The sequence below is a fragment of the Staurois parvus genome, unplaced genomic scaffold, assembly GCF_062004578.1.
Source record: "Staurois parvus isolate SC_StPar_1 unplaced genomic scaffold, SC_StPar_1.0 ptg000088l, whole genome shotgun sequence".
In the NCBI taxonomy this organism is placed as follows: domain Eukaryota; kingdom Metazoa; phylum Chordata; class Amphibia; order Anura; family Ranidae; genus Staurois; species Staurois parvus.
Genome location: NW_028317884.1, coordinates 372,484 through 399,145, shown reverse-complemented (window position 1 = coordinate 399,145; position 26,662 = coordinate 372,484). Strand labels below are relative to the sequence as shown.

Sequence of the window (26,662 nt, the reverse complement as noted above, 5' to 3'; positions counted from 1 at the left end):
CAGCCTCCGCAGCTCTCCTCTTCACTGCAAAGTGGAGAGTAGGAAGAGTCACAGTACTGGATAGAGGGAGGGGTCGGTAGCTGCTGGAGGTAACTTTTCACATTAACCAGCAGGTGATTGGTACTGGGAGGTCTTAGAAACCAATCACCAGCTTGTTAATGTAAAAAGTTTACTCTGGCAGCTTCCGCCCCATCCTCTATCCAGTACTGTCATACTTCCTGCTCTCCACAAGACACTGCTATGGGGGTGCAGAGGACACTACAGTGGGGTGGGGGGGATGGAAGACACTGCTTTGGGGGGCACAGGACACTGCTATATGGGGATTGGCAGAGGACCCTACTTTGCGGTGGAGGGGGAACTGAGGACACTAAAGTGAAGGAGAGTGTGTGAAGGGGACAGAGTACACTACTGTGGGGGGGGGGGGGGGGTAGAGGACATTACACTAGGGGGGGGGGTGTAAAGGGGACATTGGAAACTGCTATAGGGACAGAGGACACTACAGTGTGGGGGGGTGTAAAGGGGTCAGAGGACACTGCTATGGGGGGCAGAGGCCACTACAGTGAGGAGGGTTGTGATGTGAAGGGGACAGAGGACATTGCTATGGGGGGGGGGGAAGTGGGAGCAGAAGACAGTACAGTTGGGGGGGGGGGGGCGAGTGATGTGAAGAGGGATGGACGTTTGCCTACGCCTGCAATAGATTAACTTATGCACTGGTGGTCTCTTACCAGGGCACCCTCTTCTGGGTCTCCAGACGTGCTGTGATTCAGTTGACATCTTCAGACACAGATAGAAGTTGCTGTGATTTCTCTAGTTCAGTCCTGCTGAGACAGTCCTTGTTTTCCTTCCTTACAAGTAGTGGGGGTGCTCTCTACAGTCTGATCAAACCAGGCACCCAAATCACGCTTCACACTTTCCCAGAGAGAAATTTCCTATCTCTGAGGCAAGGTCCTACGAAGTCTCTTTGCTCTTTTGAGGTCTCTCCAGATTATGGTCAGCTATGGCAGGGTTCTGTTCAACTAGCAGCCCAGTCTTTCTTTCTAACCCCCTGTTAGCTTTAAAACTGTCCTATCTTTTCCTCTCTGCAGCCTTCAAATACATGTCTCCTTGCTTTGTTGCACCAGCCAATCATGCTCTAGGATTGATCCAGATCCAACAAGATGGCTGCCCTCCACTGGAGACACTCCATAAACAAACATTGCAAAGTTGTCTCCTTAAAGATGGCTGCAGCATTTCTCATTCATGGATATTCATATTCACAGCAACAAAGGAAGAAGTTATGTAGCAGTTATCAACTACATTCCATGTGTCCAGGTTACAATTGTAAAATAAAATTCTTTGTTTACCATTATATTGGTATAGCTGTTCTGTTTAGAAATATAGCCAATGGAAAATGGTTTGGCAGTGCATGTCTTTCATCTTTCACACATTATACATTTTTGCCTGCCGCAAGCAAAATTTTATATATATATTACACACCCACACACCTGTTCAATTGCTTGGTAACATAAAATGCTAATCAGCCAATCACATAGCGTGCATTTTTTGGCATGTAGACATGATGAAGACGGCTTGCTGATGTTCAAACTAAGCATCAGAAGGGGGGAAGAAAAGGGATTTAAGAGACCTTGAACTTGGCATGGTTGTTGGTCCCAGATGCTATTTAAAAAATTGCTGATCTACTTCACGCACAACCATCTCTAGGGTTTGCAGAGAATGGTCCAAAAAAGCAAAAATATCCAGCAGTTGTGTGGATGAAAATGCCTTGTTGATGTGAGATGTCAGAGGAGAATGGGCAGACTGGTTGCTGCGACATTCAGATGGTAGGATCAGAATTTGGCGTAAACAACATGAAAGCATGGATCCATCTTGCCTTGTATCAACGGTTCAGGCTTGTAGTGGCGGCAGTGTAATCGTGTGGGAGATATTTTCTTAGCACAGTGCTCAGCCTAAATGAGTACACCCCTTTTGAAAAGTAAGATTTTAATCAATATCTATATGAACACAAGAACAGTTTCCAAAAATTTGACAAAACTGAGTTTTATAGAACATTTATGTAGCTCATTACATGAAAGTGTCAGGAATCTAGGAATGACCAGAAAGGTGTGGACTGACACAGGGAAACGCAGGTTTCAGGTATAGTATAATAATACAGTTTATTATTAGCCACCCAGATATATATATATATATATATATATATATATAAACGCACAGTGAACAAACCAACCTTCCACTAATCTTAGTAGGTGCAGGAACACAGGCGTAGTCAGGGCTGGAGAGGTGGAACGGTCAGGCCGGCCGTGGGGTTCTGTAATGACCGTTTGGTGGTACCTCTAGTGGTCCCCAGGACAGGATTCCCCAGGGCGCGGAGTCTAAGTCCCAGTCTGCTTATTCACCAGGGCCCCTGATGGTGGGGATGGACTTGGAGCAGACAGGAACCAGGTCGCGGCCCCTGAGTACACCTGCTAGTGGTAGAGGGATCCGCCAGAGGTATGTGCAGGTACGGCTGGATCCGTGCAGGATGGATGGATGGCAGAGTAGTTAGCGTGGTCAGACGGGCCAAGTCAGCAACGTGCGGGCAGCAAGGTACCAAAGGAGCAGGCAGAGAATGGTCAAGGTCACAAGCCGGGTTCAGTAACTCACGGGCAGCGCGGTACAGGGGATCAGGCAGAAGGATGGTCAGGCAAGCCAGGGGTTCAACAGGAGACGGTCAGCAGAGGTCAGGATCAAGCCGGGTCAGCAACGAAACAGGAACACAAGATACCAGGTACAGAGGCTCATGGGAAAACATACACCAAGGCCCAGATCACAGGCCTGGTCATGCCTTAAATACACCTTTCTGCAATCAGCCCCAGGTTTGGCTGATTGCACGTGTGAGCTTCTGGCTGCTGAGAGCACCCGCTGGTCAGCTCTGGTACTGCAGCCCACACGGCAGATGAGTCCCACCACCAGTGCTGAGTCCATTCCTGACAGAAAGTAAGGTTAATAATATAACTCCTATTACAAAATTTTCATTTTTACTCAAATTAGTTGATGCAGAAATGAATACACCCCACAACAAAAACTACTCCCATCTAGTATTTTGTATTACCTCCTTGATTTGTAAGGACAGCACCAAGTCTTCTAGGCATGGAATGAACAAGTTGGCAACATATTGCAACATCTATCTTTTTCCATTCTTCAAGAACGACCTCTTTTAGAGCCAGGATGCTGAATGGAGAGTGGTGCTCAACTTGTCTCTTCAGAATTCCCCATAGGTGTTCGGATTGGGTTCAGATCAGGAGACATACTTGGCCACTGAATCACTTTCACCTTGTTCTTCCTTAGGAATGCAACAGTGGCCATGGATGTGTGTTTTGGATCATTTTGGAAAAGTGCACGACTACCACCAAGGGCACGGAGTGTTGGTAGCATCTTCTCTTTAAATACAGAGCAGTACATCTCTGAATTCATGATACCAGCAATGAAATGCATCTCCCCAACACCAGCAACACTCATGCAGCCCTACAGAAGGACCACCGTGTTTCACTGTAGACACCATGCATTTTTCTTTTGTACGCCTCACCTTTGCGACGCCATAGAGCTTTGAAGCCATCAGTTCCAAAAACATTTATCTTGGTCTCATCACTCCAGAGTACAGAGTCTCAGTAGCCTTCTTTTTCAGCATGAGCCCTGGCAAATTCTAGGCAAGCTTTTTTGTGCATGGGTTTTAGGAGAGGGTACCTTTGTGGACGACACCCATTCATGCCATTCCTCTGCAATGTACACTATATTGTGTCACGGGAAACAATAACCCCAGTTTGGCTTTCTACTTCTTTAGCTAACTACAGTGAACTTGCATGACAGATTTTTTTCAACCCTTCTCATCAGAAAATGCTCCTGTCGAGGTGTTAATTTCCGTGGATGGCCTGGATGTGAGATGGTTGCAGTTCCATCTTTGTTAAATTTTTGTATCGCTTTTGCCACAGTATTCTGATAAGTAAAGCTTTGCTGATCTTCTTGTAGCCTTCACCTTTCTTGTGTAAAGAAGTGATTTTCTCATGCCTTGTGACATTTCTCTTCCATGTGGTGCCATTGCTCACAGCATGAAATGGGAAAGGGTTTTCTTTGTTAAGTAACACCCTTTTATAATCAACTGTCTACTGGACACCTGTTTAATGAATAACTAGACTCACCTGTAGTTGAATTCTTGTTAATTAGGATTTTGTTGTCTAAAATTTAGCTTTGCTCCTAAGACTTTCAGTGGGGTGTATTCATTTTTGCAACATGGTCTTGAATGAGCTTGTTAGGAAAAATACTTTGTGTGTGCAAATTAACAAATCTTGTTTGCAATCAATGACCCGCATTTGTGGTAGTATTTTGTAGTATAGTGCCCTATAGAAAATGCTGATTCTGGAAGGGAAGTAAAGGTTTTCTGAGAAATCTGTTGGGGTGTACTCCTTTATGCTGAGCACTGTGTGTATATGTGTGTGTATATATGTATGTGTGTGTGTATGTCTTTATATACACACGTCTTTTTTCCAGCTCGAGCTTGGTGGAACCCCACCACCTCTGGCTCAGTCCTTCTGCTCCCCACTCACCACTATCACTTGTAAATATAGAAGTCCATCTTCTGTGTTTACAAGTGATAGCTTGTCTCCCAGTGACTCCCGCAGTTTGGATCTCCTGAGCAAATCCCACTGAGATGCACCTATTCTTTCAATAAAAAAGATTAATTAAAATCTTTATAAATATATATATATATATATATATATATATATTTAGTTACAGCTGAAAAAAAGATGTGTGTGTGTGTGTGTGTGTATTAACATAGAGAGAGAGAGACATTTAGCTGGTAGTATTGTAAATGGTGTGCATGTGTCACCTAGGTTTCTTGCACATGGTAAAGGGCTCCATTCCATGGTCTACATCATAAGAGCCTGCTGCTTGGTTAAAAGTTTGATGACAGGACATTAAAAAAAGATACAGGTGCTGCCTGTTTGTTTTGGAGATCCATTAAACAGCACACTATTAGTCAGGAACTGGCATGAGTTTAAGTAGTAGCTCAGAAGAGTGTTTGTCTAGTGCCTTGCCAGATAATACAAGTGCAGGACAAACCTCCTTGAACAGTTGCTGGGTGTCCCTGCCTTAAGCATGGCTTACCGCAGCTATACGCTATACTTGTCCGCCTTACACAAAAAAAAAAAAAAAAAATTATATATATATATGCACGCACACACACGCTATATTGCCAAAAGTATTGGGACGCCTGCCTTTACACACACATAAGCTTTAATGGCATCCCAGTCTTAGTCCATAGGGTTCAATATTGAGTTGGCCCAACCTTTGCAGCTATAACAGCTTCGACTCTTCTGGGAAGGCTATCCATAAGGATTAGGAGTGTGTCTATGAGAATGTTTGACCATTCTTCCAGAAGTACATTTGTGAAGTCAGGCACTGATGTCAGACAAGAAGGCCTGGCTCACAGTCTCCACTCTAATTCTTCCCAAAGGTTTTCTCTGCGGTTGAGCTCAGGACCAGTCAAGTTCCTCCACCCCAAACTCGCTCATCCATGTCTTTATGTACCTTGCTTTGTGCACTGGTGCGCAGTCATGTTAGAACAAAAAGGGGCCATTCCCAAACTGTTCCCACAAAGTTTGGAGCATGAAATTGTCCAAAATATCTTGGTATGCTGACGCCTTAAGAGTTCCCTTCACTGGAACTAAGGGACCAAGCCCAACCCCTGAAAAACAACCCCACACCATAATCCCCCCTCCACCAAACTTTACACTTAGCACAATGCAGTCAGGCAAGTACTGTTCTCCTGGCAACTGCCAAACCCAGACATGTCCATCAGATTGCCAGACAGAGAAGCGTGATTGGTCACTCTAGAGAACACATCCCCACTGCTCTAGAGTCTAGTGGAGGAGTGCTTTACACCACTGCATTCAACATTTTGCATTGCACATGTGATGTGAGGCTTGGATGCAGCTACTGGGCCATGGAAACCCATTCCATGACGCTCTCTATGCACTGTTGTGCTAATCTGAAGGCCAGATGAAGTTTGGAGGTCTTTAGCTATGGACTCTGCAGACGGATGGCGACTTCTGCGCACTGTGCGCTTCAGCATACGCTGGCCCCGCTCTGTCATTTTACGTGGCCTACTACTTCGTGGCTGAGTTGCTGTTGCTTCCACTTTGTTATAATTCCTTTAGTGGCAAGGAAATGTCACGGATGGACTTATTGCACAGGTGTCAACCTATCACCGTGCTTGAATTCCTGAGAGCAACCCATTCTTTCACAAATGTTTGTAGAAGCAGTATGCATGCCTAAGTGCTTGATTTTATACACCTGTGGCCATGGAGGTGATTGGAACACCTGAATCCAATGATTTGGAGGGGTGTCCCAATACTTTTGGCAATATAATATATGTGTGTGTGTGTGTGTGTGTGTGTGTGTATATATATCATAGAGGGAGAGCAATAAATCACGAATAAATGCCCATTAAGCTTTCTTTATAAATGGCCAAGCTGTTACATTACAATAAGTGATCCAGACTACCTTAAAAACATGTCTGTAAACATTATTGGATGGCTGAGTTTTTTTTATTCTTTCACTAGGTGCAGTTATTTTATATGACTGGTTGACTAATGATTGATTACACTGTTCAACAGGTAAAAAGTTTTGGGCATAAAATTAGCTAATCTTACATAATTTTTGGGTGCTGAAAACGAAAATGACCCTAAAAAATGTTGATTGGCTCTAGTTTCCATGATATATTCACCCATCTAATGACGTAAGCCATTCAAAATTATGATGCAACTTCAGCTGCATATTGCACAATTGATACTGGTGACCAATAGAAAATTGCATGTATACTGAGATGATGCAATATTAGCCTTTAATTGCATCACTTCACTGCATAAAAGCTGCAGTATCTGTAGCTGATTGTAGTTCGACAGCGTCTTTACATTTCGTTTTATGCTTATATAGGCTACTCAGTAATGCCTCGAACTTGTGTGAATAAAGCAGATAATTTCTGCTATATCTGCGGTGAAATAACTTTTATCTCACAAAAAAGGAGGATAACAGGAATGATTAAGAAAGCCTACAACTTGTATTTTTGCTGCAAGATAGGAGACCAGGACAAGAGCTGGGCACCACATATATGCTGCAATTCTTGTGGGACGGCACTGGAGCAATGGTTGAATGGAAAAAAGGCATCTATGCCTTTCGCTGTGCCAATGATTTGGAGAGAGCCAGCAGATCATGTTAGTAATTGTTACTTTTGTATGGTGCCTCCAACAAAAGGGCTAAATAAGAAGAAAAAGTTATCTGTGCACTATCCAAATATTCCATCGGCAATACGTCCAGTTCCTCATGGAGAGGGGCTACCAATTCCTAAAGCACCAGAATCCTTCATGGTTGAGTCAAGTGAGGAAGAACCTGAAGCGTGTAGTCATCAACTGTCAACCTCACATGACCCAGACTTTCTTCCATCCACACCCACTGAACCACACCTCATTACACAAGTGGAATTGAGCGATCTTATCAGAGACCTGGATCTTCCGAAGAACAAGGCAGAGCTTTTGGGGTCAAGACTACAACAGTGGAATCTCCTAGCAAGTGATGTTCGTACGTCTTTCTACCGTCATCGCCAGAAAGATCTGATCCCATTCTTCGTCCAGGAAGGTGATATTGCTGTATGTAACAATGTTCATGGTTTAATCTCAGCCATCGGCGTATGCTATGATCCCGATGAGTGGAGGCTGTTCATTGATGCTTCAAAGGCGAGTCTTAAAGCTGTTTTGCTCCATAATGGCAATCAGCTGCCGTCAGTTCCAGTTGCTTACGCAGTTTCAATGAAAGAAACGTATGAAAACTTGAAAGAGCTTTTAAGGTGCATCAACTATGATGAATATCAATGGTCGATTTGTGGTGACCTGAAGGTGATTGCTATCCTACTTGGACTTCAAGGTGGATATACTAAGTACTGCTGCTTCCTCTGTGAGTGGGACAGTCGTGCGAGAGAAATGCACTATGCCAAAAGAGACTGGCTATTACGCCAGTCATTGCAGCCTGGAGAAAAAAATGTTAACTATCCAGCACTTGTAGACAGCAATAAGATCTTATTACCTCCATTACACATCAAGTTGGGATTAATGAAAAACTTTGTTAAGGCAATGGACAAGAATAAAGCAGGTTTCAAGTACCTGATTAGCAAATTTCCAGCACTTAGTGCTGCAAAAATAAATGAAGGAGTCTTTGTTGGGCCACAGATTCGTAAACTTATTCATGATGATGAGTTTCTTTCTCTGTTGCGTGGAAAGGAAAAGGCTGCCTGGACAGCATTTGTATCAGTGACATCAAATTTTCTTGGAAACAATAAAACACCAGACTACAAGAAAGTGGTAGAAAAACTCATCCAGACTTACAGAAATCTGGGTTGCAACATGTCTCTAAAAATTCATTTTCTACATTCGCATCTGGATTTTTTCCCACCAAACTGTGGAGCAGTGAGTGATGAACACAGAGAGCGCTTCCATCAAGACATTGCAGCTATGGAAAGAAGATATCAAGGTAAATGGAGCCCATCAATGCTTGCTGACTATTGCTGGACAGTTGTAAGAGATAGCCCTTTCCTCGAATACAAGAGAAAAGCCAAGAGAAGCAAAACCGACACAAACTGAAGACAAAACTAGTGAGAATCCTAAGTATTAAAATGATTCAACTTAGCTTATGGCTATAATTTTTCTTGGTAATCCTATGCAATATATTATGCCATTTAGGCTTTGTTATGTAGTCAATATCACTTGCTTTATATTTGTGGAAAGACATCTATCTGTATAATTATTGTGCATTATGTAGTCATTACGCCTATAGTAGAAAACTTTCCGTTTACAGAAAAACTAGAGCCAATTGACAAATTTCATTGTTATATTTGAACTCAGAATGTGAAATTCATTAAGAAATGGATCCTTTTGTTTCCAAAACTGGCAAAAAATAAAAATTTGTTGAACAGTGTTATTTAAAGCAAATTGATATTATAGTATTTCAAGGTTGTGTTCCTTTTTAACAGTTAAAATAATGAAACAGCAGTTCTATTAGTTTGCCCCAAAGGAAGACGTGAAGTGTTGCTAGGCCACCTACAGTCCTCCAATGTTGTCATGGTGCACTAATGTTCACTTAATAAAGTTTGTCTTTTGTTTGTTCCTGGGAACTCGTAGGCGTTTCAGGATTTAGATTGCTGGAAGACCCTGCTAGGATAACCTCTGTAATTCTTGAATCATGAATGTCTGAAAGGAATCTGTAGATTTTTTATATATTAGTTTTATTTATTAAGGTTCATGCAATAAAATTATTTTAAATAGCGTTTCAGAGAAACATGACAAATTGCATAGTTGTTTCATATTTACCATTTTTAGTCAGTAAGTGGAACTCTGTGAAATATCAGGAGCTATAGCTATAGAAGGATTTTTCTTTAGTTCTTTTACTAAAATATTGTTCTGAATAGCAAACACATTCCTCCCGCTCTCCTAGATGGGAACATGTTAACTGATCAGAATGCGCCCATTTACAAGATGCATGCAACGTTTTTAATTTTGCTTGGTAAACCAAGCAACTTTGCTACATGATCTATTACATCTGCTTTTTTGTTCTGCACTTTGAGCACGATAGAATAGAAGTTGTAAAGCATTTTAATCTCCTGAGCTCTTTCATAAACAAGGAAGCAACTAGTAGTGACAACATACTTCACAGAATAGCACTTGGTAGCTACACAATGAAGACTCTCAACAAGGTATTCAGAGGTAAAGAAATTACACTCAAAATGGAGATCAGACTTGTCCATGCACTCATTTTTTTTTAGTTGTTAATTACATCTGTGAAAGCTGGACACAACGGAAACAGGACAGAAAGAAGATAGACTCATTTCATATTTGGGCTGGAGAAGGATTATATGTGTGCCATGGACAGCCCGTAGAACTAACAGATCGATGTTGGAAAAGATCAAACAGGCTATGTCTTTGAAATCATGAAGTTATGACTGTCCTGTTTTGATCACACTGTCAGAACAGAAAGATCACTAGAGAAGGAAATAATGTTTGCAAAAATCGAAGGAGCCAGGCGAAAAGGGAGACAGAGTACTGGATGGTTGGACACATTGGCCACAGCCATATAGATAACACTGGAAGATCTTGCAAGATTAGCACAAAATCGACTTCTCTAGATATCTCATTCATCAAATTGCTAGGACGCAGATCCAAGTTGACAGGACTTAACTAACTAGCTTTGATGGCTGTCAGGCCCAGGTCAGTGTAAAAATGACTTTGTTTACATTATGTCTGCAGTAGAGAAGAACTTGTCTTCAAAAGAGAACTGACAGCAATAAATGCATCTGCCTACATAATATTTTAATTCAATTTCAATACTGCACTGCACTCATGTAAACACAGAAGTAACAGATCACAGACCGCTAGAAGAAGGCACTCCCTGTGGGAATTTAGGTGAAGTGAAGCATCTTGAAAATGCTGCATACCTGACTGTGTCCGACTTATATTTCAGTCAGTCTCAGAGCAAGTATGCTGTGAATTAGTGTCAGTTACTTATTTTATACCTTTTCTAGGTCAGCAACAGCATTGATATTAAAGCATACAAGAGGCAGCTGAGGAACTGGTATTCTCTTAGGAAAGTCCAATAATAGTCCTCTTAATGCTTTGCCCTTCCCTTTTAATTTCAGTCAGTTGTGAAAACTTAAACTTGTTATTCTTAGTCCTGGTCTGCAGACGTCTTTCCACTGTTAATATGCCTTCTTATAGAAATTTGACATAATTGGAGTGATAAAACGTGCTGAAGTGCTTTAATGTAATTCAGATGTGTTATTCCTTGCATTGAAGACATTCTGTCAAATAGGTATGTGGAAAAGATGACTTGTTTGTTCTCAGCCTTGGCCTATAGGTACAGGAGTAAACTGCAAACAAGCTGAATGTAAACAATGCACTGTTTACACTGCACTGAGCGTACATTTTCATCAAAAAGCACATGAAAAGATGCAGGAGTAGAAGGTTATATTTGCAAAGATCCTTGGTATCCCTGGAAATAATAAAATTAGGTAAACATTGTCAAAAATATTGTTATCCAGTAAGCTTAGAATTGTCCTCTCCATCATTTTGAGCAGCTGTTGGGGATATTATACACAGCCACACTTCTCTGCTTGGCATATGTGTTTTAGGAAATTACCATAGTTTATACAGAAATTATATAGGTAACGTATAAAATGTCAATTTGGGTTTCATTATCCATATAAAAAATACTTGTATGCAATTGGCATTAACTCACCTAAACTAATGCCCAAGGATGGATAACATCTCCCATTTCCTCGAGAACTCTAGAACTGAGCTGATGTAAAGGAAAATGTAATTTGATTGTCTTTGTTTGGTAAACAAGCCACAACATTGTTTCCATTCTATAAAATCTGTAACAAGCAGATTTGTTGCAATCACGAATCCTGCCGGCTTCTCCAGTCTGGCATTTTCCCAAGAAAATGTTTCCTTGGTTTATAAAGCGAGCAAGAATGAAAGGAGGTGATATTCTACAAAGCATTTTAGGAATGTGTGGAAGAGGGTTGCCTTCAGTTTTCTGCATCATATATCCTGATTACTGAACGTACATTGTACACAGTGAAAATATACCAAGGCAACATTGGAGCAATAGTGTGGGTCTTGCTGTGCCTTACACAATGTAGACACAGGTTTCGGCCTTGCATATCTATCCGATTTGCCCCTTTCCTTCCCAAATCTGGCTTGGATTGCCTGCTGTATCTGTTTATGGTCAGTTTTTAGCCCAGCTTCTACCAAACATTTTATTGTTTAATATTTTAAACAGAGTGGGGATGAGTTAGAGCATCTGTTGAGTTTTTAAAGCTATCATTGTCACTCTTCAGGGAATTTCCCTAACTTCCTGTTTAGTTGACAGGTGTCAGACATACCAGGAAATAAGAGAAACCTGGAAGAAAGTGAGATAGACAGCAGCCTAAAAAGATATTCATACTTTTTTTACGTCTATTAAAGTTGAACTACCATGCCAAACGGAGGCCCACTTGTACCCTAGACATAAACTGATTTTAAAACCATATTCCAGAAAAAAACCTTACGTACCTCAGCCTTAACCTCCAACGTTTCAGGGTGGAATGGGTAACATCATCATGGAGTATGCACTCCAGCCCTTTGCAAGAGTACATTGTCATATGATTTTGAGCTCCCAGCTCTGCTGGAAGGCATGGTAACATCAGCCATGCCTCTTGGAAGCACTGGAAGCCAAGGTAGATATTGTTTCCCTGTTTGTTGATAAATTAATTTTGAAAGCCATTTGTATTGGGGGCAGGGGCTTGAAAAGTGGACCTTCATTTTGTCATGGATCATCCACTTGAGAAAAAAAAAAACACTGGCTGTAGGTGAGCTGAACTCTATGCAGCTATAAAATGATGTAATCCATTTGTTCACTCATAAAAACCAGCCTCTTGTGAGTTTCTGTATGGTAGGGCTTAGTCTGGAAGCCAGGCAGGTTTTCCAGTATTGCACAGTGCTGTTAGTTTCTCATTTTGAACATGTAGAGCAATGACATAATTAGAGTGTTGCTGTTCCTTCGTTGTCCAGTCAGCAGACTGGGGTGGGCTGGTGATCAAGCTGATATTGCAGAATATTATAGATAGTGATTAGATGTGAAACTGTAAAATACAAAGGATGCATTTTACATGAGTGGTCTACTGTTGTACAATGTATGAGTCAAGCAGACTGACACATTATTAAAGTTATGTGGTTTTTCCAGCTTTTCCTTTTCCTGCCCAAATAACTCCAGTCTGTTTTATTTGGCATCAAGCAGTTTACGTCCCCAGATTTGGACAGTTCCACAAGCTTGGTCCATGATGTCAGCTAGATTTAAGCTTCTCTATGAATGCGTGAAGGGAAGCACAGGTCATACGTCAGCACAGATATTTTTTTCATATTTGTTTCACTTGGGAATTCCAAATATCAAGTACAAACAAGTTAAAGAATATAACATTCTAAATTATTCATACAAGCCCGGGGTACCAGTTACGTGAATTTACAGTTCCATAGCTGACACTTTTTTAAGTTTTTTTCAGCTGTACTGCTTACATAACTTTACACAATCACTTTTTACAGTGTGTGTGGTAACACTTAAAGTGTTGCTAAACCCAGGACCCTGCATACACTATATCTGGTCTCCCACAGTACACAGAACATGGAAATTCAATTGTTTTAGTAAATATAAACTGCTAAATCCCTTTTCTCATCAGCAGTATATAGCAGTCTTGTGACTTATATCAGTGTCCAGCCCAGCACTAGCTATAGATGAGTTTTTTTTCTGCTCTAGGAGAATGCAAAACCACTGACCTCTGTCTGACCAGTACTGATTGGCCCTGTGCTGATCACATGCACTCTCCCAAGAAAAAAAAACCATCTCTAATACACAGCAAATGGAGCATGTGCAAATGCCTACGGTTTAGTCTGTCTTATCAGGAGATAAGAGGTGGTTGCTTGAACAAAGGGAGGAACAGAGAAGGAAGGGCTCAAAGGGCCTTTTTACACAATGCAGAGAAATAGCCCCCTAGGTTCCACAGCGAGTATAACAAGCATGCTTTACTGCATATACAGGCTGATTTTACTGTTGTGGGTTTAGTCACACTTTAGAGCAGGGCTTGAAATTTAGACTCGCCTGCTCGCATTTGGCTAGTGAAAATAACATGTGGGCGAGTGTGTTCCAGGCACCACATCGGAGGGTGGGAGGTGGGTGCTACCAGCAGCACCAACCTGCCCCGAGCACTGTGTTGAGGGGGGCGCACTACTGGTGCCGCTCCTCAGTGACCGGAGTGATCGCAGTTTCACTCCTGTCACAGGGAGCAGCTGCTGACACTTGCTGGAGGGAGGACTAGGCTTTCTCCTCCCTCCTGCCTGCAGGGGGAAATAGAGAGCTGGCACTAAGGAGTGAAGGCAGAGTGTCCTTCCTCTCTCCCCTTGTCATGTGACTTATCTCATGACCAAAGGAGAGAAGGAGAAGCTGCATTCAGGAGAAGATCTGTGAGTACAAGGGGGAAGGGCGAGGTTACACTTATAGGGACACCGGATGTAAAAGGGGGCTCTGATGGGAACACCTTATATAAAGGGGGACTCTGATGGGGACACCTGATGTAAAGGAGGACTCTGGTGGGAACACCTTACATAAAGGGGGACTCTGATGGGGACACCTGATGTAAAGGGGGACTCTGGTGGGAACACCTTATATAAAGGGGGAATCTGATGGGAACACCTGATGTAAAGGAGGACTCTGATGGGGACACTTATTTTCATTTTATGTTTACATAGTTTTATGTTAACCAATAAGATAAAAGATGGTGCCGCGCCCTTATATTAAACCTATATAAAAATTAATTGAAATAGTGACTTGATGAGAGTGTTTATTTACCCGAATAGATAAAATACTTCAATGTAAATCACTTATCCAATTCATTAAATTGCACATTATTGGACCATAAATATATGAAAAAAAAATATATATATATCTATAATTATTTATATGAATATAAATGTCCAATGCATATATCAAGTTCAAATAAATATAAATGTCCAATAAATCTAAGAGTCCAATCAAGGGTAAAATTTCATCTTATGAAGACTCACTGAGAGTACTATTCATATAATCCCGGATGGTCTATTGATATAAAGCACAGGGCTACTTGATATATTCCTCTGTGGAAAGCAAGCTGAATGGTTCACCTTTTTGCTCCTGGTTATCCTGCTATGGATGGATCCAGGGTAAAATCCTCCCTCCAACAGATTCTGTTTGCTTTCTCCCTATTGCTCCACATATGTGCCAGGAAGAAAAAAGAGAGAGGAATAGTGCCTTATCCTTGGTATAAAAACAATTTATTTGTGCCAATTTTGCACTTACAAAGATAAAAATATGCAGCGCTTATAGTAAATGTTATGTTAACCACTTGCCCTCTAGACTCTATTAAGCTATTGTTGTTATGTTTAAATTGACATAATAAAGCTATGTTATAATTGCTGTTTTTTTTATATTTTGGACTCTTTATTCTAAAGAAAAATGAAATTTCATAAGCTTTAAGGGGACGTGTTTGGAGGCAGGGCAGGGGACAGGCCTGGGGTGGGGTTGGAGGTGGACCTGGGCAAGGTTTGGTAGGGCAACTGGCAGAGAGTAAGGTTTTTGTCTGGCTAGTAGGTTTAGACTTGCTTTAGAGGATAACTAAACAGAGAACAAAAATGCTCATAAACTATAAGGAAAATTACACTCACAAATGCAAAAAAACCAAAGCTCTAAATAAAAATCAAACTCTTTAATACAGAAAAAGATCTATCTATCTATCTATCTGTACTACATACTATAAAATGACAGATCATATATCCGTTGTCATATAATCACCTCTTTCCTGTTTGGCCACAATTACTGCTGATACAATATACTGTATCTCACAGACAATAATCCTCACTACATGGTAAAAGCAGTATTTCCTGTATGTGTAAAAACCAATTGTCCGTTCTCCATCCTTAAAGCCCTGTACATACAATGAGAATATCGGACTAATGAGTTTCCATTTTTTTTTTGTCTCGTCTCATGTCAAAAGTGAAGAAGTTACTAAAGTTACAAAAATTCTTGTACGACAGAAATAAAATGCCGAAGTGATGTAATGTATTTGTGTTGTGTTTTTGGACGAAAAAAAAACGAATTAAATGAAAATCGTACGATCTGGTATTGTAAAACCAAAATTTTCATGCTTGTCCCTTCAAATAATTACGGACGAAAGCTGTGTACTAACAATCAGATTAACGTATGATCGCTTTGAAAGCAGTATTTTTTTTATTTTTTTGTACTATTTTATGATTGTGTGTACTAGGCTTTAGAGGCACAATCATTATCTGTTTTGGACATCATTCCGTCTATTTAGACCACATGCAATATATGTGTATTTAATACCACCTAATGTACATATGGACCCATATGTGCACAAATAACCTTGCATTAGCCAGCAATATAATGTGGTCTATAACTTATTCCTCATCAATATCAATGTATCATGCCTTTTCTTTAGATATGTACAGATAAACTGTGTGTGTGCATGGAACAATTATACTTTCCACTCCTATTTAGTCTTACATTGTGCCCCATGTCTCCAAATATTCACCATTGTGTCATTTAAGTTCCCTGTAGACGGCAGGACTTCAAGAATTCAAAGATGTTGTTTCATACAGGTGCTGGCTCCTAACAACCAGCACAAATTGCATAGTAAAATGAACCAAAATAGAACACAGATCCAATTTTGATGTGTGTCCATTGAAGTCTGTGGACCACAATATTGCACCGCACCAAACTCGCACAGGACCGTTTACAAAATCGCATTGCAACCACACTGCATATATGTGAACAGGCTCCACAGAAACTCCTGTTATTTCATTTGTCATGCGATTCCATGTGTTCTGGAATGCATCAGATATCTCACTAGTATGAACCAGGACTTATAGAAAAAGAATGTTATTGGCGCCCAGAATTGGTCTCAAGCTTCTTCATGGATGATACTTAAGTCAGATGTTCACTTTTGAGTATAATTTGGGGGGGTCTGGGGGTTTTGGTAGTAAGTGTGGAGTTAAGCAGTGAAATTTGGCCACGGGCATGGAGATCCTGCAGAAGCTTTTGTTCATAATAATTGAAGGGGTGAGTGAGGTCTAGGGCAGGGATGTCCAACCTTTTGACTTTCCTGGGCCACACTGGAAGAAGAGGAATTGTCTTGGACCACACATAAAGTACACTAACAACAAGGATAGCTGATGAGCAGAAAAAGTTGGGCAGATCACAGGCTAACGATCATTGTTAATAATGATAATGTACCTATCTGAGTAATAAATTATCATTCTTTTGTAACATTTTTTTAATATAAAGGTAAAAGAGGACAACATAAAACTAGTGCAATATTTGACACTGTTTTTGATAAACCAGTGCATCAATATCTGGTTCAGTGGATGCAGTATATAGTTCAATGAATTCTCAAGGTGCTCATCAGATATCTTGTTTCTACTTTTGCCCTTTGTGTGCTTCATCCTTGAAAATAGTTGCTCGCAAAAACTGCCCAAAACTGATGACATGAATAAGGCGTGATTGTGAAGACTGGGAGATTTTTCTTTGGGAAGATAAAACTTATAAAAGTTTTATCTGCCCCCAAAAACTCCCCCCAAAAATCAACATTTTTAAGTAAGTTTACGATTTTGATTTGGGCTGCATTCATAGCTGTCTTCATAGCCGCAGGGTATTTGGCTACTTGTGAGATGCTATGCTATGAGATGCTATGCTTTCGCATTAATATTAAAGGTAGAGTAGGTTATTGTAATTTTTTTAATGTCAGTTGAGTCCCTTGTCCTTTCTCCCAAAAGCAGTGAGATTTTCCTTTTGATATTTTCTGTTTACTTGCCAAAGCACAAAAGTCCTGTGTTATTGGGGTGACCTAGTTGACTTTCAATTAATGTAAACTGTGGCCTCCCATAAAAAAATGTGCTGCAGCACTTAACTGTGGGTGCATCTGCGTTTTCAGTTTTCTCTTGGGGCTCGTTCACGGGAGCTTTGGCCTCTGAAGAGTGAATGGTGTAAAGATTGCTCTTCAGAGAGCATTTGATAGGTTTGTAGTGGGTCATTGTATTGTCTTCTCACTGCCTGCTTTAACCCCTTGATTATTGCACTGTCACGCCTCATCAGTGTACATTGAACACAGTTGCAGGGTGCTTCCAGAGTAGCTCTATTCACTTGAATTCGTCGCGTTTGGCAGGCGAGACGCCCACTGAAAGCAAATGGGTTTAATTTCTGGAATGACACGTTTACAGCCACTGCCTCTAAAGCTACTCTACATGTAGCGCTAACCCCTTTAGGGGCCACTGGAAAAAGACCAGGTCTCCCTTACTTGTCCAGAGGCTTCCAGCTCAGGTACCAGTTCCATAGATCACCAACAAACTCAGGCTCAGTCTAGGGGTGTCTTTTTGAAGATTTATTGCAATTCTTAAACACAGGCAGGTAGAGGGATGAGGGTGCGGGATACTTTGAAACACAAGCATTAGAGGACAGATTTTCAGACAAAGTCCTTCAGTAGCAGCTTCTTCTGGAGCTAAAGGGATCAGCCAGCTGATCTTCAACTCTGTAAGAGTACATGCACACCTGGAGTTCTAGGCAAAAGGTCCTAATCACAATGTCCAGAGACTGCTGCCCAACCAGCTTCCCTGCAACACTCTTTAGTGAAAGGTGCACTTCTCCAGCCCAGCTTCCTAAAGCGGTATCTGGAAAATTCCCTTCAGTCCAGTTTCCTCTAGGCCCATAGCCAAGCACATGCTGAGGCCTGATATCAACAGCTCCTTAGTAATACAGGCTGCCTCCCAGGGGCAAAGGCCCCAGGACAGAGAGCTCTGAACAGACCCTCCCAAACATTTATCTTCCTCCCAACCACACCTTCTGGGCCTACCTCCCAGGGATTGGCTAAGGTCAGATAAGTATTTATTACCCAATGGCTTACCCTCCTACTATTTCTAAAAGCTTCTTCCAAAGGCAGGCAGGAGCAAACAACCACCAGGCTTAGGGAGACCTGAACAGACCTAGAAATTAAATTGCTGCTTAGCTGGGTAAATCAAAGTCAAAAACTACATTTAACCAGCCTAGGACAGGGCACTATGTACTTTGTTTTTTTTTTTTTAGTCTCTCCTGTAACATAATTATGTAGTCCCTCCTGTTGATCCTGCCGGTAGATCTGTTTAGTTCCCACTTTCTTTAAAGGAGAAGTATGGCCGAAGTTGCTTTGGTTGTACTTCTCCTGTGTTCGTTCTGCACTCTTGTGACGTCACTCAGCCGGTCCAGCCTGGGGAAAAATCCCGACTTTAAAGTCGGGATCTACCCCAGAGTCTGGAGCGGCACCTGGTTCAGCCTCTCAGCAAGCCGCTGAGAGCCTGAGCCAGCTGCTCCCACCCCCTCCACAGCCCAGTGCTCTAGTCAGCGCGGGGGGGGGGGGGGGGGGCAGAGCAGACAACGATGGATGACTGTCACCACTCTCTGCTCAGAGCAGCTGTGAGAACTCATCGCTCCTTTGATTGCTGAGTTCTCAAACTTAGAGCCGGCAGGGGACAGATGCAGCATCGGCCTGATGCTACATCCACCTATGTTAGTATAAATGGGGAAAACCTTAAATGAGCATGTAGGTTTCAGTGGACTTAAAATAAAAAAAAATAAAAAAATCCTATCTCCATCTTACACATTTTAAAATGACAACCATTTTATTCTTCTTTTGGAAAAAAACTAAATATTTAAACTGTCAATAAAAGCTGATTATTGTCGCTGTTATTTGTGTTTGTCCTAACCCCTGTAATTGTCAGTGTTGGACAGTTTGGTCTACAAGGTGGAGACCTGGCCTACCTCTCTAATGTGTGCAGTGCATGTGGGCCCCAAGGTAAATGGGGCCCAATGTGCACTCACTTCACACTTTGGAGATTTGATCCTGGAAGCTGCAGCTATACGTGTTACTTGTGGACTGTTGCTACGACACTTCTGACTACCCTATGCTCTCCTTTCTTCTCTGCTGCCCCTACTATGCCATGATGCCAGTGGCCATCAAACTTTGGCTCAGTGATTTCACGCTCACCCTCCTGGAGGTTGCAAGACTTCCTTGGAAAGGGCTGCAATTAGGAATTCAGTGAGATGATGCTGAGGTGGATGGGGGGCGGGGGCACAGGATTGAAAGCCCTTTGCTGTGCGTTGATTAGATTTGTAAGTGGGTACTCTGATAGGGTGGCAGGAAATGCACTGTTGATGATCATGGCTGTACCAAAATATTTATAGCCTGGTGAAGCATGCTTTGTGGCAGAACAAATGCGTTATCTGTAGGGAATCCTGCACACCTGAGTGTCTAGCTAGGCATGTTTTTGGAGACTGTGCTGTGCAGTCACTTAAGTTTTTCTTTGAGGAATGATTTGGCACATAGGCTCACTGCATTCAGAAATTACCCCTGAGGTGAAGTATGATAGACATAAAGTAAAGTCATTCATACTACAAACCCACTGGTAACCTCAGGAGAAATACAGGCTCCTCTGGAAAAAGATGGCGTGGTTGTTTAGAAGGAACATAATACAAAAATACAAAAATGAGCTGCATGGCCAAGTGGTGAGAAGGATGTCTTTACTGCGTCAATGCCACAAAAAAGCCCAGTTACAATGTACCCAACAACACCTCACTGGTCTTTTTGCTGGCATCAGCACAGTAAAGGCTTCTTTCTGGCTACTCTGACACTCAACCCTGTTCACTCCCACAGTGGCAGAATACTTTTCTATTCAAAGAGGAAGTTCTTTCTAATCAACCCAACATCTTTTACCGCTACCAAAAAGTGAGTCCAGGACCTCAGCCATTGCAGTCAGGATGCCCAATAATAGGAGAGTTCACCAAGCTCCTTGGCAGAGGGCTCTCAGGAGCAGAAAGTGCATCAAGGACCTCTGTCATTGATGCACTCAGGATTCCAGTGGGGTGGAGACTTCACCAATCTCAGCAGACATCAATGTGGAGCTTAGGCTCTCAGGTGAGGAAAGTGAGCCAAGGACTTCCACCACTTTTGCACTCAGGATACCAATAGCAAGGAGAGTTACCCAACCTACTCTGCAGATGCAATTTGGAGCTTGGGGTCTCAGGAGAGAAAAGTGAGCCCAATACTGTCACCACTGCAGGCAAGATGCCAATAGGAAAGATAGTTAAACAACATCCCCTGCAGATACCAGAGCAGACTTTCAGCTATTAGGAGAAGAAAGCCTACCAAGGGCCTCCACCACTACAGTCAGGATGCCAGTGAAGAGGAGGCTGATGAAATCCAGTTCACTATTTTCCTCCATAGAAAATGAACCCACAAATGACCACACCTGAGCACTTTCAAGTTTAGAGCTGTTGATGCTTTGAGCTGGCCCAGTTTCAGATCTCTTTTTGATCTGTATCTCCTAGACAAAAAAGAAACATGAGGCATATTACAGACCATCATAAACTGAAACCTGTCACTACCCAAGCATATTTCATCTAGGAACATATCAGACCCTCAGGTACAGTATTTAAGTGAACTTTTTTTATTTCCATAGAGGCTAAAGAAACAGGTTCACCTTACATTTAGCTGATCTTAACATGTTCCGTAAATAATTAAAGGAATGCGCTAAAACCACAAACTATTCCTAATTTAGTGTAGAAACATTAGTGCAAAAGATATATATATCTATTCTCAATTAATATCAAAAAATATCAAAATTATGTGCAAAACTATTTTTTAGTGCATAAGTAATTTAAATAATTAAATTTGTGAATATAAAAATTGTCCAATTTTGAATTTCTTCAAATGTCCAAACAAATCCTTTTCAAATTCAAGTGCTCTCAAAGAAATTGTGTCAAAATCCACCACCAAAGTAAAGTTGGGTAACTCACCAGAGCTCCATGCTGATCAATCTCTATATCAGCAAAAAATGCTTTTTGCTCTGGGAGCAGATGCAATAAATCAACTTCTCAGGTGTGATGATCAATAGCTACACAATCATCCATAAGGTAGGTATCCACCACTCAATATAACGGTTCCAGGGGCATTATATCACTCTCTCTTTTTATATCTCTCCACCGAGGTCATGTTTGGGAATGAAAGAAAAAAATCATGGTGCAGCCAGTTTTTTTATAAAAGTATCCAACAATTTAATAAAGATTTACACTCACAAAAAGGGTGTCTTCACCGACACCAGTATAACAGCATAAAACAGCAAATGGTATAACAGTCTCCTGCTCCCCGCACACTCACTACAGCGCTCGTGACTCAATCCTCTCCACAGACATCAGCATCCAGCAAGCCAAGCCCTACTAGTTTCGTCATGAATGACGTTTTCAAGGGGCGGTCTTAAGGGCTGACGTCTGTGGAGAGCATTGAGTCACGAGCGCTGTAGTGAGTGTGCGGGAAAAAGTCCTTCCATTATTTGCTTCCAGTAACAGGAGTCACATTCATGCATCTGAAGCCATTTTAAATCTGATTGGTAAGAGGAAAGTTTTTTTTGTGCTGACTTTTTTTCTTACATCAGACTTTCTGTACAAGGAGAGTCAGCAAGTAGCCTGTAGTGGGTGGTTACAAGAATAGCGCTCCTAATATCACATGTAAAGGGTTTCAGAACACCAGATTACCAGCAATATGGCATGCCTAGTATGGTGTACTATGTCTGGATAAAAAATTGAACAACTGTTTGGGAAGGTCTACATGCATTTTCAAAGCCTTCATTTTAACTATTGCTTGAGTGTACCATTAAGGACTGCTTCACACTGCCCTGCTGCGCTTTGGCTGCTGCAGAGGTTCATCACAGTGTACCTGCGGTTTTGGTGCAGTTAGCTGTGTTTTGTCATAGACGTCTATTATGTCCCACAGTTTTGTGCGTTTTCTGGAAGTGCACCAAAAGTCCTACATGCATGGCAACTATGGGACATAATAGAAGTCTATGGCAAAGAGCAGAAAACCACACCAAAACTATGGGTACACTGTCCTGCGGAAAAACTCAGCAGCTCAGTGTGAACTGCAATTTACACCCCGGTCGCACTGGGTGCGACTTGGCATGCGATTTGCATGCCATGCGACTTGCAAATCGTATGCCAAGTCCCACCCTAATGTCCGCAATTACAGCGGTCATATCGGTACGGTTCCATCTTGGTTGACGCCGCACCGATTTCTAAAGTAGTACATGCACTACTTTTGGTGGGATTTGCATAGACATCTGTGTCAGATGTCTTACAAATTGCACATTAAATGGGCATGTCCCCTGACTTTGAGATCGTGCGACTTCACTAAGTCGCACGATTTCAAAGTCTGGCTTGATTTGATCGGGGTGTTATAAATAGTCCAGATATTGTCAGCAAAGGTTTAGAATGGCCTCTCTTTGCCATATATCAGCTGCCTGTGTTTGGGAACTTTTACTGTAAATGTTTATCTAAATCTAGCCCTAGACCTCTATGAGCTCTCCTGTAACCCTATCCAAGAAGACTTCCAAGTGAGCAGATCAGCTAATGTATAATTGGTTGTCTTGCCATTTTCATCTGAGCAAGTATATTTTCCTGTGACTTAAATCTGGTTTTCCTATCCACAGTCTTCAGCAGGAACTATAAGATGACATTAATTGAATTTGGTTCTTTTGTTTCCAGATGTAGCGGAGGAGTGTGGGAGGGAGAGGCATGGCTGGAAATAGAAAGAGGCCAACATCATGCAGATAAAAATATACTGTACACAAGAGGGATTTCAGCTTTTCTGAGACATGCGCCCGATCCATACATCAAATGAAATGTGAACAACATGGAAAGAATAGGAACAAGTACCAGCAATACACACCCCTGGAGTTCTTTTCATCCATCTGGTGTTCTTAACATGCTTAAGCCTTCATCTCCTTGCTATCATGCAGCCTTGGGAATGCTTTATTCCTTTCGAAACACACCTCCTTTGTAATAAATTTGGTTTTGTTAGAGTAGTAAGTTGATAAAGTTTCTACATAACATTCATTACTTATTTTATGTCATTTTTCCTTGTACAAGTTTTCGTTATTCAATGGTAATCTTCCATTATGCATTTGCATAGACACAATGCTCCATATAATGAATGTTCTCATAGCAACAGGATAAATTGTAATTTCTTGCCCACTACTCTATTTCACATAGTTTCATATTTCCTTTACATCTCACATCTCCTTTATGCAGGCCATAAACGGTTCGTTTATTGGACGATTTTTCGTCCGAAAGAATAATCGGCCGATTTTCGCACTGTTAGTGGGGCAATGGCATCGGCCGATTTTTGCGTTTCCTCATTGCATTTATCGGTCATGCTGGAAAATTCGTGAAAAACGGCCGATTTTCACAATCATTGGTGGCAACATTGGTTTACAGAACGAACGATGTTTCGTTTTTCAGACGAAAAATCGGCCGATAAACGAACTGTCTATGGCCTGCATAACTTTATCAATAAAGGAAGAAGCATGTGAACCTCAGACATCTTCAAAATGGGGTCATTAGAGTCAGGTATGCAAATGAGCAAGTCTTCTGGTTAGTTCAGGTGTTGGTATGACCTGCCCTGTTGTTTAAAAAAATGCACAATGTTAGATAACAGATCCTCCTATAGAATTTTGTGTAGATGTAAAATATGGGTGAAACCAAAGGGATTGCAGTGTCGAAAGATTTTTTTTTTTTTTTTTTTTTTAACTATCTTGATGTGATGTAGAATGATTTGTCTGTTCAAAAATGCACTTGTTATTTTAGTTGCTAATGACATGAATTGTCTTGCATTGACCTTTTGCTCAAATGTGCACATTAGTTGCAAAGGATTGCTACTTTGCTTCATTATACTAAATCTGGCTCTTAATATTTTAGCGTTATACATGTAAGAAAAAAATCAGCAGTAAAGGGAATCTGTTTCATACTTAGGACTGTATTGTTATGCAGTTGATGGGAACTGATGTGGTTGAGAATATTCATGGGCTGCTGTAAGCTGCTGTATAGTCCATTTTTCAATAAAATAGCAAGGTTTACTGCAGTGCCCACACATGCGGTTCTTGGTTTTCATTGTTGTATCTCTATATAACTGCTTCACGAAGGTTCAGAAAAAATTTTGTTAATGACACAGATCCAGGTTGCTGTGTTTAAATACTGCAGCTATTTGGACAAGCAACCAACACTGCCTATAGCGAGACCAAACTATAGTGTGTTTTTCCTAACCCTGGCCCTCTGCTATCCATTTTTCACCCCAAAACTTTTCACCCTCCTTTCTCTGGCAGTAGCCACAAGCCTCACACTGTGCTTTCTATTCTCTGCCCCCCCCCTTTTTCATTTGCCCTCTGGAATGCCCGCTCTGTCTGTAACAAACTCACCCCTGTCTGACTTTTTTGCAAATTCTTTATTTAAGGGGTACAGTATCCAACATGCAGCAGAAATAACAGCAACAAAAATCATACAGACTAATATTCATAGACCCCGTCAGATAACAGTTGGAGCAAACCTATATGAAAGCGGAAAACAGTACACAAATAAACCAATAATTGAACTGGGTAAAAACCTGCAAGTAGACATAAACTTAGTTTAAAAGGAGCATAGTTGCTTTCTGATCTCTGTTCTCATTAACAGTGTATAATTTCTATATGTGAAGGGCATGGGTACTGCTGTGGCAGGGTGGGATACTACATTTTCATTTTAATTAGAGAGGTAAAAAAGTAGTGAGGGAACCAAAGAAGGGGTAAGGGAGCTGGAAAAACGAAAGGAATTCCAGGGTCAGATGGAAGGGGGAAAAAAGCAGGGATGGTGGTGGGGGAAAATGGTCAACGGAAGGAGAAATTAAGAAAATAACAGCAGCACAGTAGGGTGGAGCCCTATGACCAGTCTCAAAAAGGGTTTTGCCCTCCTCCAGAATAATTAAATATATTCCAATGAATCCAGGTTTTGGAGTACAGCTCGCATTTATTTTGAATGGAGAGCACAAGGTCCTCCATCTTTTTCAACTTTTCTACTGTGTGAAGTCAGAATGTGACGGAAGGTTGTGGATCTTTCAACCTAAGAGAAATGCATGGTTTGTCAGTCTGACCTTTTTAATTCCAACTCTTTCAACTTACTTGCTGGCACTGCAACCTGGTTTCAAGAATCTGTTTCTCCAGCTGTCATCTCTTATGGTAACCTCCTCTGAACTCTCTCAGTCAAACTCAGTGGACAAGAGAGAGACGGAGTTTGAATCCTTCTGTCCCCACAAAGCAATTTTCAGGTGCTTTCTACACCTGCCTCTCTATCCCTCTTCTCTTTTGAAGTTCACTGTATTAGCTTTCTTCCTCTAGTTTCTCTGAGGATTGCAACAATTAATCAGCCTCCTGGTATGGTGACCTTTCTACTAGCTACCCTACTTTTTCTTATCTGAATTGTTCACTATCATTATTGATGACTTTGAATTCCTTTAACATCACCTTCATCTACCACAATCTCATTCTCTCATCTTCCTCTTTTTTTTTTTTGTAGAAATTCTGTCCTCAGGCACCTTTCTATACTCAATCTACACCTCCTCCTTTGGTCAGTTGATAGCTTTCAATCTTCCATCTCTGTGCTGATGACACCCCAGTCTATCTCTTTTCTCCTTAACACACCCTTTCAATCTCCTTACAGATCTTTAATTTACAGTTGTTCTCAAAAGTTTACCTACCCTGGCAGAAATTGTGATGTTTTTGCATTGATATTGAAAATATGACTGATCATGCCAAAAAACTGTCCTTCCCTTTAGGATAGTGATCACATGAAGCCATTTATTATCACATAGTTGTTTGGCTCCTTTTTAAATCATAATGATAACTGATATCACTCAAATGGCCCGGATCAAAAGTTTACAAACCCTGGAAAGTTTTGCCTTGGTACAGACACACAAGGTGACACACACAGGTTAAATGGCAATTCAAGGTTACTTTCCTACACCTATGGCTTTTTATATTGCAATTAGTGTATGTGTATAAATAGTCAATGAGTTTGTTAGCTCTCACATGGATACACTGAGCAGGTTAGATACTGAGCCATGGGGAGCAGGAAAGAACTGTCAAAAGACCTGTATAACAAGGCAATGGAAGTTTAT

At 41.3% G+C, this 26,662-nt stretch overlaps 1 protein-coding gene across 6 annotated transcripts in view; it reads left to right on the top strand.

Annotated features, from left to right (window-relative positions):
* Window positions 1-26,662, top strand: part of RNF130 (ring finger protein 130) — a 465,054-nt gene that overhangs the window by 171,672 nt on the left and 266,720 nt on the right. The window lies entirely within an intron of this gene.